Here is a 12,555-nt window from a genome sequence, read left to right as displayed (position 1 = left end):
GGGAACAAAGAACTACAAATGGAGAAGCACCTCCAAGAGATAGGGAGGAAAATTGAAGAAGTGAGACCGGCTATTTAACGGAGATGGTTAGGGAGACCCTTTAGGGCATACCCAAGCGCTGCGGGAATGTCCCCGAAAAGAAGTAAAGGAGTTAGCGCTGAACTATATACCTCTAGAGAGGAGGCCCATGACTCCTAGATAAGGGACTCCAGGAGGAAGGTCAAGGTGCTGGATCAGATCATTGGGTGATAGACCCACAAGGAGAGTCAGAACCTCAACAGGAAGCTTCTGAACCGGTTGAATAGGAATAATCGGAAGAAGAAGAAGAGAAAGATCCTCAGAATATGGAGGGGGAAGGAATTAGAGCCCGTTGACATAGAAGCTGGGGAGGGGCGAAGAAGAACCATTTGAGATGTTCCCTGAGTTCGCAGAGTTTGAGAATGAGGTAAATGAAAAATCTGACTACTATGCCCCGATTAATAAGGGGTCTGACTTTTATGCAACATCGCCCATAATGGTGCCTGCCACCTCTACTATGGCATCTGAGAATTTTGGAAGGGTAGGCCCTTCCTAACCTTCTTGGTGGGGAATCTCCTTCAAAGCCCATTTCTCCCCATTCAGAGTAGCCCCACGGCCTGTCACCTGTAAGGAGGTATACGAAAGGATGGTCGCCACAGGAGTGCCTTGCACCACCAGGGTTAGGTTGCCGCCACCCAAGTTGGTGTATGCATACAAGAGATATCCGTTCCACCGCAACCAGGATGGTCACACCTTAAACGAGTGCTTGGGATTGAGAAAAAAAATTTACAGCTTGATTGATGATAGGATCATCGGGACTCTATGGGGGCTATACACCCTACTAGTCCATAATCCTATCATCCCTGGAGAAGGAGTCACTGCTACCACTCAGATCTAGCGGTATGATTTCACAATCTTCGAGGAATCATACACCCTCATATTCTCAACTCTAGCTAGTCTAAGGAAGGTTAGACCCATGGAACCTGACCACGAGCCCTCACTATTAGGGCCTAACAGGAATAAGATTTGCCTGTATCATACAGGAGCTATGGGATATGACATAAAAGAGTGTTATGCCTTCAAGCTCGAACTGGAACATAAGATCAGTACCGATAGAGATCTTGGTCATCTTTCTACCACAGTGCTAAGAAGGAAAGAGAAAGAGAGAGAGCGAGTTCATAAGAACAGCGACTCGCAGAACTATATTTTTGGGTAGATAATAGGTGTCCCCATTTTTGCACATAAAAGGTTACCCCCTCCCCACAAATATTGTAAGAAACTGCGCCAACCTGACGTCCCTATAGAAGGATATGCGAGAAGCCCTAGTCGAGCCTGGTCTGGGGATGTCTTTAGCTAGGTTTAAGATATTTTGGATATATATATATCTTTCTTTTGTAAAACGAACTATAATAGGGCCTGATTTCCCTTAGTGGGATACGTAGGCAGTCTACGTAAGACTCGTCCCCTACATAATATAAATTACAATCACCCCTATTTGCTTAACTTCTATAACAAGGGAGAGTTTGCCATGCTAAGTCAGCCATAAAGCCAATTGGACCAAGGTCCACCCAAACATCCGAGCCTTTAAGACAGAAGATCAAAAGTATTCAAGCTTAATATATGACTTTATGTGTTATGTGCGCTTTAAATATCAATTTGTGATATCTTGTTTTTATACTTTATGACTAGTAACTAACTTTTCTACCGTTGAGTTATTCTTATCTTATAGAACTAGGCCGATTAGTGTAGCACTGAAAGCTGGCCTATTTCACTAGATCCAAAGCCGTGTTAGCATCCCTCATAGATAAAGGCAAAGAGAAGATGACTAGTACTCCCGATAACAGAACTGAACTCGCTCTCCATGAGGAGATGCCCAAGACTCACAGGAGGAGTCATCTCAAGAAGATGTGATTGCGACATTACTGACTGTCGTAACGGAACTCCAAGAAAAGGTAGCTAGGAATGAAGCCGCAAAAACAGGCAAAGGCGCCTCGACAGAAGAAAGAAGGCCTCCCCATCCATTCCCTTCCCTAAGCTCACCTATGCCCGACCACCTCCCTATATACCCGCCAAGAACCATCCCGCCTTTGCTAAGCTCCACCAACCCGAATTATATTAGAACCTCCTATCGCACTTCTCCTCCAACACAATACACCCGAATCCTAGGGACCACTCACTCAGTTCCTTCTTACAAGGTTCCTCATCCTGTTCTTGTTAATCCGGCGGGCCAGTTACGTGCTCCGGCTCCACTGATTGGGAAAATCGTCACTACCCCAATCAATCATACCACCCACCAGGTCTCGTTCTTCACTCCCAACATCCCCAGTAAATGTTCTCTGGGGCACAAGGAACTAGACCATTATGAAGAAATGGAAAAGGCCTGGAGAGCTGAATAGGATAAGCAGGAAAGAGATATGGAGAAAAAGATGGAAGAATTAATGGAGAAGTCCAACAGGTCTGCAAGAAAGGCTACAAGCCTAAGATATGATGACCTATGCATGCACCCAGATTTAGACTTGCTAGAGGGGTTCAAAATCCTGAAATTTGAAATGCTCAATAGAGCAGGTAATCCCAAGGCATACCTCCGGTCCAACTGTGACCAATTGGTTGGAGTAAAGAAAAATAAACCTCTGATCATGTGACTATACAGTCGTAGCCTGACTGGAGAAGCCACTAAATGGTTCGCAACTTAAGATATGCAGCAATGGCATATTTGGGAAGACATGGCAGAATCCTTCGTGGAAAGGTTTTGCTTTAACGTCGAAACTATGCCAGACCGCTATTATCTTAAAAAGGTCAAATAGAAATTGACGAAAAACTATAGGGAGTTTGCCAACAGGTGGAGGGCCGAGGCGGCCCGAGTGCAGCCTCCAATATGTGAAGAAGATCTAGTCTCTGTGTTCATCAGGTCCCAAGAACCTGATTTCTACGACAGAATGTTGTCCATGGCCGAAAGACCGTTTGCTGAATTGGTCAAAATGGGAGAGGCTATAGAAGATGGCCTCAAATCTAGGAAAATAGTTAGCGCTTTCAATAAGGCATCTAGACAAGCTTCTACAGGAATCTTCTGCAAGAAGAAAGAGGACGTGGCCAGCGTATTCCCCACTCCAAATCTGAGCCCCAAAGAACCCCAATCCACCCACATAGCTACACCCTTCATAAATTATTCAACACCTATGTACTACGCACAGCCTAACTTTACTACTACTGTACCAGCTTATACGGCTCCGCCTAGTGTCCCTGTATCCGCTCCCACCTACCAAGCACCACCCCAACAGAATTATCGCCTAGATAACCCACCACAAGCATATCAACCACCCAAAACTACCAAAATCAACCATCACCCCCCAACATGAAATGCTCCACATCCTGCCTTTGAGAGGAGGCCAGTAAGGGTATTCACCACACTTCTCGAGCCTAAGGCTCGACTCTTCGAAAGGTTATTGGTCGCGAGTTTGATTCAGAAGGTTCCACTAAAACTAGCAAAATCGAGAAATAAATTTTATCGGGCTGATCAGACCTATGCCTATTATTCAGGAGGAAATAGGCACAACACAGAAGACTATATAAACCTCAAGCACAAAATCCAAGATCGGATTGATAAGAGAGAAATCGTCTCGAAAATCGCAGCTCCCAATATGAACACAAACCCATTGCCCAACCATGGAAACAATGGAGTCCACATGATTGAAAAGAATGAGGATTGGGAAGCTTGCAGAACATTAGTCCCCAAAGCGGTCAAATCCCTGGAGCACACTGTGGCCTCCTTCACAAGAGTAGGGCCTAGTTATGACACCTATTTGACTAAGTACATTGGAATTGATATACATATTCTATATATCCAATGATTTTACAGTGTTTGCCCAACCTTTTTTCTATCATGATTCTAAATTCATCTTAAAGCTACTATGCATTTAAAATCGTTCCTAGATGCTGATACCTGTGCATAGCTTTGAGACTATGAATATGTACTGTGGTAACACTGGTTTTGTTTGAGGCTTTGAGGAGGTCTTAGGGAATAGGTCTAGCCACTCCCCAATATCCAGCCATGCCGGGGGTTCATGAAACCCCTTGAAACTTGTGCATTGTCGAGAACAAGGGTGGTGACAACCTCTTTGCCACTGATATATTATGGTTGGAGATTTTCCAGTAAAGCGATGGCACATAATTAGGTCCTTGGTTGTACACTTATGATCATATGGGGAGATATGTGTATATGTATGTATATAAATTATCGTAACAACCCTTCCAGTCGTTATGAAAATTTAGGACTCCATTGGGAATTTCGAGGCCGCGGGTGGATTCGTAAGGCATCTTTTTGTATGTGTGCATGTTTTGTATTGTGTTTTGAGGCCTTGGATGAAATGTGGGGTGATAGGGGGAAAAACTGGACAGAAAACCTACCTCATTGCCCAAAATGAACCGCTGCAGCAGTGGGATTACCGCTGCGGCGGTACCGCTATAGCGGTGCCTCAACCGCTAACGGAACATTTTCTATGGCAAGCCCCCTATGGTACCAGTGCCGCCCAGCGGTCGGGCGGAAAAGTCGGGGACAGCCATAGCGGCGTAGCGATCGTAGCGCAAATGTCGACGGGAGTCGCAGGCCGGGTTTAGATGCCTTAGTTTTATTTTCTCATTCATAACACCCCCAACACACTTCCCACAAATTCTTAAAGAGAATTTTCAAGCTAGGGCAAGACAATCTTGTGAGGTAAGTTCCAAAGCTTTCATTCTATCATTGTAAGTTCCAAAGCTTTCATTCTATCATTCCTTTCCCCTTCATTATTGTAATCATCCTTATGGGTCTTTAATGGTGAAATTGAAATAGAAACCCTAGAATATTAATGAACCTTCTAAACTTGATGGGTTATGGTTATTATCGCTTAGTTATCATCTAAATGCATTGGTTAGTTGCTATTTGTCATAAATTGAACATTTAGATACATAAACTAAGTGATTGGAGACCTAGGGTTCTATAAAAATAGTGTCTTGCCATGGAAAACTACTTGTAATGGCAATATTGATAGAATTTTATTATAAATAGATGATAAATGATTACTAAGGGTCTGGATATGTTGTTTATCACCTAGAAAATCATCCACCCCTTAGAATGGAGTAAAGGAAGGGTATTCTTGCGTTAGAACTTGTGACTTGAGTATTATGACTCATTGAGCCTTCTATTTCTAGACTTTGAGCGTTTTGAGGCTTTGAGGTAAGGAAAGGTTGTAGCAGAGTGACTTGCATTGGTCCAACTCTACTTTGAGGTAGGTTACGGTTTACTTGAGTTAGACTTTGGTTAGTTGAATGTATGTTTGTGCTTTTATTAGGAGAAAGCATGTCTAGGAGTCATTACATGATATTGTATAGTTGAGCTCCTATGTGTTATGATTGAATGTTGTGTAGGCTTCATGCCATTATTCCTGTGTGATTCAATCTGCAGTGGTTGTATTTTGATGAGAAGTTAATAGATTTCTCGAGGGTGTCATGACATGAAGAGATGAGTTAAATATGGATATTGAGAAAGTATGACAAGGCACATATGTGGCCTAGATTATGGGCTCGTGGTCTGAGGATAGTTTTGAAAATGAGAGGTTTACTGTTATATCCCGTGTTCGAGGTTCGTTCCGGTGCGGAGGTTGTGCTCGGGTCCGAGGAGTGTTCCGAAACGAGTGGTACATGGACACCATGGGTCCTCTACAGGTCATGACTACTAAGCTATGACATCAGATAGCATGTGTGTACAACGAATAGGGGAATAGTATACTTTTATCTCCATTGTAGTTAACGTGTTTGTGATTCTTGGCAATTCGGTGATTTGTTGTGTTCGTCTGTGGTTGACTTGTTGTGATGTATTGATATTCGTGTATGAATGACTGGCTTATTTATTTTAGTGATTTCATAAGATATGCATGATACTAACTTAGTCGGCCTATGATGCTCACCGGTACATAGTGTTTGTACAGATACTATCTTGCTGCATTCTTTGAGTGCAGATATTGATATAGAGACCCCTACTCGTCCTCACATCTATCGTGGAGGATAATTGCTGACAGATTTTAGGGTGAGCTCCTTCTCATGCCAGGCCGCCCGAACATCTTCTACTTATGATGTCTTTTCTTATTCTGGACATTATGGATAATTATTAGTCCGATTTCAGTTCTTAGACTTGTTTTTGGCTTAGAGTCCTGTACGATGACTTTTGAATTTTGGGAAATTTGAAATAGTTAGACTTCCACACTTGTTTCAGTATTTTATGGCATGACTTACTCAGTTTATTTGATGTGTGAATGAGTATAACCGTTTGACTTGTTTAATATAAAATCAGACTTGAATGAATAGAGACTGTGTGTGTTAGTTCGCCCACTAGGATTTAGTTGGGTGCCAATCATAGCGGGTTGGATCGTGACAAAGTTGGTATCAGAGCTTTAGGTTCGTCAATCTCATCGTACCAGGACATGTCTAGCAGAGTCTGTTAGATCGGTACGGAGACATCCGTACTTATCTTCGAGAGGTTGCCGGACACTAGGAAGACTCTCTTTTCTTTCTTCTTTCGTGCTACTTGATTCCAATTGGTTTCTGCTGATTTAAATTGGTATCTGACTATCCTTCATTCTCTCACAGATGGCGAGAACACGCGCTGCAGCAGCTAGAGGAAGAGGAGATGGCAGAGGGGCGGCCCCAGCTGGGGGTGGCGTTCCAGTGGTTGACCCCGTGCCTCCTGTGGTCCCTAACTAGGCAGTGGGAGTTGCAGCCGCACTAGCCTAGCCAGCGGCGGTGCCCGTTCCACCGAGCCGCAATGTCAAAGGTGTACGACGCGATGGCACAAGGATGCCGAATCCGCATACGTGGGTTAGTACGGACCGGAGCTATACCGGTGAGTCCACGGCGGGATAGGGGACACGGGGTAGGGGCCCGCATCCCGATTCTGGAGAGAGCAAAGGCTCCTGGGGTTCAGCACGCCACAGCGGTGGCGCCTCGCTTGGATGAGGCTTCGGGTTTTAAGGCCTTCCTGAGGCCTGTTGCAGGGCCAGTGTTGACCGATGAGGAACATGATCTATTTTGGAGGTTCACAAAAATGAATCCTCCTGTGTTTTATGGCACTGAATCGGAGGACACATATGAGTTCGTCATCGACTGTCATGAGCGGCTCCATAAAATGGGGGCCGTGGATAAGTACGGGGTAGAGTTTGTGATGTTCCAGTTCTTGGGTGATGCCAAGCTTTAGTAGAGGGCTTATGTGGAGTGTAGGCCAGCTGGATCTCCTTCGTTGACTTGGGTCCCGTTTTACTCTGTGTTTTTGGACAAGTACGTCCCGCGTACTCTGAGGGAACGAAGGAAGGATGAGTTTGCTACTATTGATTAGGGGAACTCGTCGATTACTGTGTATGAGTCCCGGCTCCACTCTCTATCCCGATATGCTATTCGATTCATCGCTTGGCCACCGAGGGAGAGGATACAGCGGTTTGTGAAGGGGTTGAACACTAGGCTTCAATTATTGGCTCTTCAGCTTGTAGCCACTGGGGCTTCGTTTCAAGAGGTAGTGGAGCACGTCCGTACTGTTGAGAGTATTAGGCAGGAGAGTCAGGCAAAGCATGTAGAGAAGAAGGCCCGTAAGGGTGGGATGTTCAGCAACTCTTTCTTGAGGGGTTAGAGTTCACGGAGTTTGCTCAGGGCGTCCGGTTCAGTCCGCGATGCAGGTGTCAGCTGGGGGCGTATCAGGGGTAAATTATTAGGCTTCCGAATAGCATGGGGGCTACAATGCTTTATCGACATATGTTCAGCGGCCTACGCTGGACCATGCTTGCTTCGAGTGTGGTGAGATAGGGTATATTAAGAGATATCGCCCCGGACTTAGATAGAGTGGGCAGGGGACTCAGTATCAGGCTCCTCAAGCTCCATATGGACCAGATCGAGGGGTAAGGATAGTGCACCTGCAGGGTGGGGCTACCGCACCGCGGGTAGGGGTGGTGCCCAGCCTAACTGAGGCGATTCTAAGACAGGTAGAGGCGGACAGCAGCCCGGCAAGGCCGGGGCTCAGACTGGTAACTGTAATCACCGGGGTACGCAGGAGACAGGTGGGCGCGGTCATTTGTATGCCTTCCCAGTTAGACCCGAGGTTGAGGCCTCCGATATAATTATCATAAGTACTATCTCCGTTTATGATCGTATGGCTTCTGTTTTATTTGATCCGGGTTCTACCTTTTCCTATGTATCTACCTATTTTGTTGTCGGTCTAGATAAGATGTGTGATACTCTTGATAGCCCTATTTTTGTATCTACTCCTGTTAGGGATTCTATGGTAGTGGATAGCGTCTACCTTACACGTGCAATTTCTTTTATGGGGTATAGTACTTGGGCAGATTTGATGATTTTACACATGGTAGATTTCGATGTTATTTTGGGTATGAGTTGGTTGTCCCTGCATTATGGTATACTTGATTGCCACTCTAAGACTGTTTCACTAGCGATGGCCGGGGCACCCAGACTCGAATAGAAGGGTAACCTTAGTCCCCTCCCTAAGAAAGTAATATCCTTTGTTCGTGCTTAGGGAAGGTTTGGTGGATAAGGGGTGTTTGCTTATCGGCACATATCCGTGATACCAGTACAGATACTCCATCCCTTAATTCGATTCCAGTGGTACGCGAGTTTGCGGATGTGTTCCCCACATACTTGCCTGGTATGCCACCAGATCGTGATATTGACTTCAGGATTGACTTAGACTCAAGGACTCGTCCTATCTCTTATTCCACTTTATAGGATGGCACCGGCGAGAACTTAGGGAACCGAAAGAGCGATGCAAGATCTTCGAGTAAGGTTTTATTCGCTCGAGTGCCTCTCTGGTGCTCTGTGTTTTTGTTAAGAAGAAGGATGGGTCTATGCGTATGTGTATTGATTACCGACAGTTGAATAAGGTAACTGTCCGAAATAAGTATCCCATCCTCCGTGTTGATGACTTATTTGATCAGTTACAGGGAGCTTCGATGTTCTCAAAAATTGACCTAAGGTCAGGGTACCATCAGTTGAAGATTCGGGCGGAGGATGTTTCAAAACTGCTTTTCAGACCAGATATGCTCACTATGAATTCTTGGTTATGTCTTTTGGGCTTACAAATGCCCCAGCTGCGTTCATGGATTTGATGAACAGTGTGTTCAAGCCATACCTAGACTCATTCGTTATAGTGTTCATTGATGATATCCTGGTGTACTCTAGGAGTAAGGAAGAGTATGAGAAATATTTAAAGAGTATGAGAAATATTTAAGAATTGCTCTTGGAGTGTTGCGGGAGAAGGAATTGTATGATAAATTGTCCAAATGTGAATTTTGGTTATCTTCTGTGTCTTTCTTGGGGCATGTGATTTTGAAGGAGGGTATTATGGTGGATCCTAAGAAAATTCAGGCAGTCAAGGAATGGGCTAGGCCCACATAAGTGATCGAGCTCCGTAGTTTTGTGGGTCTGGCTAGCTACTATCATCGATTTGTGAAAGGGTTTGCTTCTATTGCTTCTCATATGACCCGTTTGACTCAGAAGGAGGTACCGTTTCAGTGGTCCGACGAGTATGAGGAGAGCTTTCAAAAGCTCAAAACATTGTTGACTACCGCACCGATTCTGGCATTGCCCGTTGAGGGCAAGGATTTTGTTGTTTATTGTGATGCTTCACGTTCTAGTTTGGGTGCTGTTTTGATGCAGAAAAAGAAGGTGATTGCTTATGCTTCTAGGCAGTGGAAGATGCATGAGAAAAACTATCCTACTCATGATCTAGAGTTGGCAGTGGTGGTGTTTGCATTGAAAATCTGGAGGCACTACTTGTATGGTGTCCATTATGAAGTGTACACAGACCATCACAATTTGCAACATGTGTTCACTTAGAAAGAGCTGAACTCTAGACAGCAGAGGTGGATGGAACTGCTGAAACTATGACATCACCATTTTGTATCACCCTGGTAAGGCTAATGTGGTAGCTGATGCATTGAGCCAGAAGTTGGCTAGTATGGGGAGTCTGGCTCGTTTAATTTCTTCTGAGCGTCCCTTGGCTAGAGAGGTACGTACTGCTACAACAGCTTTATGAGATTGGATATCTCTAACACAGGCAAGGTGGTGGCTTGTGTTGAGGCTCGGTCATCATTTTTAGAGCAGATTAAGTCTGAGCAGTTCGAAGATGCTAAGCTATGTAAAATACGAGATAAGGTGTTGCGTGGTGAGGCCAAGGAGGTCGTTATTGATGAGGAAGGCTCACGCTGCGAATCAAAGGCCGAGTGTGTATGCCACGTGTAGGCGACTTGATTAAGACCATTCTAACAGAGGCTCATAGTTCGAGGTATTCTATCCACCCTGGCGTCACTAAGATGTATCGTGATTTGAGGTAAGATTACTGGCGGACTAGGATGAAGCAGGATATTGTGAATTTCGTAGCGCAAAGGCCTAAATTGCCAACAAGTGAAGTATGAACATCAGAAACCTGGAGGTACATTACAGAGAATGACCATTCCAGAATGGAAGTGGGAAAGAATAGCCATGGATTTCGTAGTGGGTCTTCCGAAGACGTTAGGGAAGTTTGATTCCATCTAGGTTATTGTTGATAGGTTGACTAAGTCTGCCCACTTTATTCCGGTGAAGATAACTTATGATGCAGAGAAGCTGGCTAAGGTTTACATTCGGGAGGTACTTAGACTCCACGGGATTTCTATCTCCATTATGTCTGACAGGGGGCACTAGATTCACATCTAGGTTTTGGGAGTACTTGTATAAGAAGTTGGGCATGAGGTTAGATCTTAGCACCACCTTCCATCCTTAGACTGACGGGCAGTCTGAGCGGACTATTTAGGTTTTGGAGGATATGCTTCGTGCGTGTGTGATAGATTTCGGTAGGCATTGGGATCAGTTCTTACCCTTAGCCGAATTTGCCAATAATAATAGCTATCACTTGAGTATTGATATGGCTCCGTTTGAGGCATTATATGGGAGGAGGTGTAGGTATCCTATTAGGTGGTTCGATGCATTTAAGGTGAGGCCTTGGGGCACTGATCTTCTGAGAGAGCCCCTAGAGAAGGTGAAGGTGATTCAAGCCAAGCTATTGGCAACGTAGAATAGGCAGAAAGAGTATGCGGACTGCAAGATCTGAGATCTTGAGTTTGAGGAAAGGGAGCAAGTGCTATTGAAGGTCTCACCCATGAAGGGTGTGATGAAGTTTGGAAAGAAAGGCAAGCTTAGCCCCAGGTTCATTGGTCTGTTTGAGATTCTCAAACGTGTGGGGGAGGTGGCTTACAAGGTGGCTTTACATCCGGGTTTATCAGGCATTCATCCAGTGTTCCATGTGTTGATGTTGAAGAGGTACCACGGTGATGGTTCCTATATCATCCGTTGGGATTCGGTGTTATTAGATGAAAATCTATCATATGAGGAAGAGCCCATTACTATCTTAGACAGGGATGACCGTAAGTTATGGTCCAAGGAAATAGCCTCAGTAAAAGTTTAGTGGAAGAAGCCACTTGGGAAACAGAGGCTGATATGCGTAGCAAATACGCTCAGCTTTTCATCGAATCAGGTAACTCCTCCCTAGATTCTCATCCTTGTCCATTCGGGGATGAACAAAGGTCGTAATTGGTATCTAGTATAACGACCCTTCTGGTCGTTATGGGAATTTAGGACTCTATTCGGAATTTCGAGGCCGTAGGTGGATTCGTAGGGCGTCTTGTTGCATATGTGCATGTTTCGTATTGTGTTTTAAGGCCTTGGATGAAATGTGGGGTGATAGGGGGGCAAAACTGAATAGAAAACTGCCCTCACTGCCCAAAATGGACCGCTGCAGCGGTGGGATTACTGCTGTGGCGGTACCGCTATAGCGGTGCCTCAATCGCTGCAGGTGGCTAACCATTTCTTTGGTGGCTGATGTAGCGAAAGGTGGACCGCTATGGCGGTACCGCTATAGCGGGGAACCAACAGCCATAGCGGTCAGGCGGGAAAGTTGGAGATCGATATAGCGGGACCGCTGCAGCGGCGTAGCGACCGTCGCAGCGGTCGATCGGAGGCAGTAGCTTGGTTTTAAATGCCTTAGTTTTATTTTTCATTCATAACACCCTAACACACTTCCCAACAAACACTAAGAGAGAATTTTCAAGCTAGGGCAAGACAATCTTGTGAGGTAAGTTCCATTGCTTTCATTCTATCATTCCTTTCCCCTTCATTTTTGTAATCATCCCCATGGGTCTTTAATGGTGATATATATGTATGTATATATATATATATATATATCATCCCCATGGGTCTTTAATGGTGATATATATATATATATATATACTTTGCACTATCTCCTTAATATAGAGCTTCGCATAATCCTCAGCTATGTAAGTAGTCCTGACTGGCGGAAAATGGGCTGATTTAGTAAGTCTATCAACAGTCACCTATATGGAATCATATTTATGCTGAGAACGGGGAAAGCCTGTAATGAAATCCATATTAATTGCCTCCCATTTCCACATTATAATTTCGATAGCTTGCAATAACCCACCGGGCTTCTGATGTTCAATCTTCACCTGTTGG

Source organism: Lycium ferocissimum, chromosome 10 (assembly GCF_029784015.1).
Source record: "Lycium ferocissimum isolate CSIRO_LF1 chromosome 10, AGI_CSIRO_Lferr_CH_V1, whole genome shotgun sequence".
Taxonomy (NCBI): domain Eukaryota; kingdom Viridiplantae; phylum Streptophyta; class Magnoliopsida; order Solanales; family Solanaceae; genus Lycium; species Lycium ferocissimum.
This window is presented reverse-complemented; position numbering follows the sequence as displayed.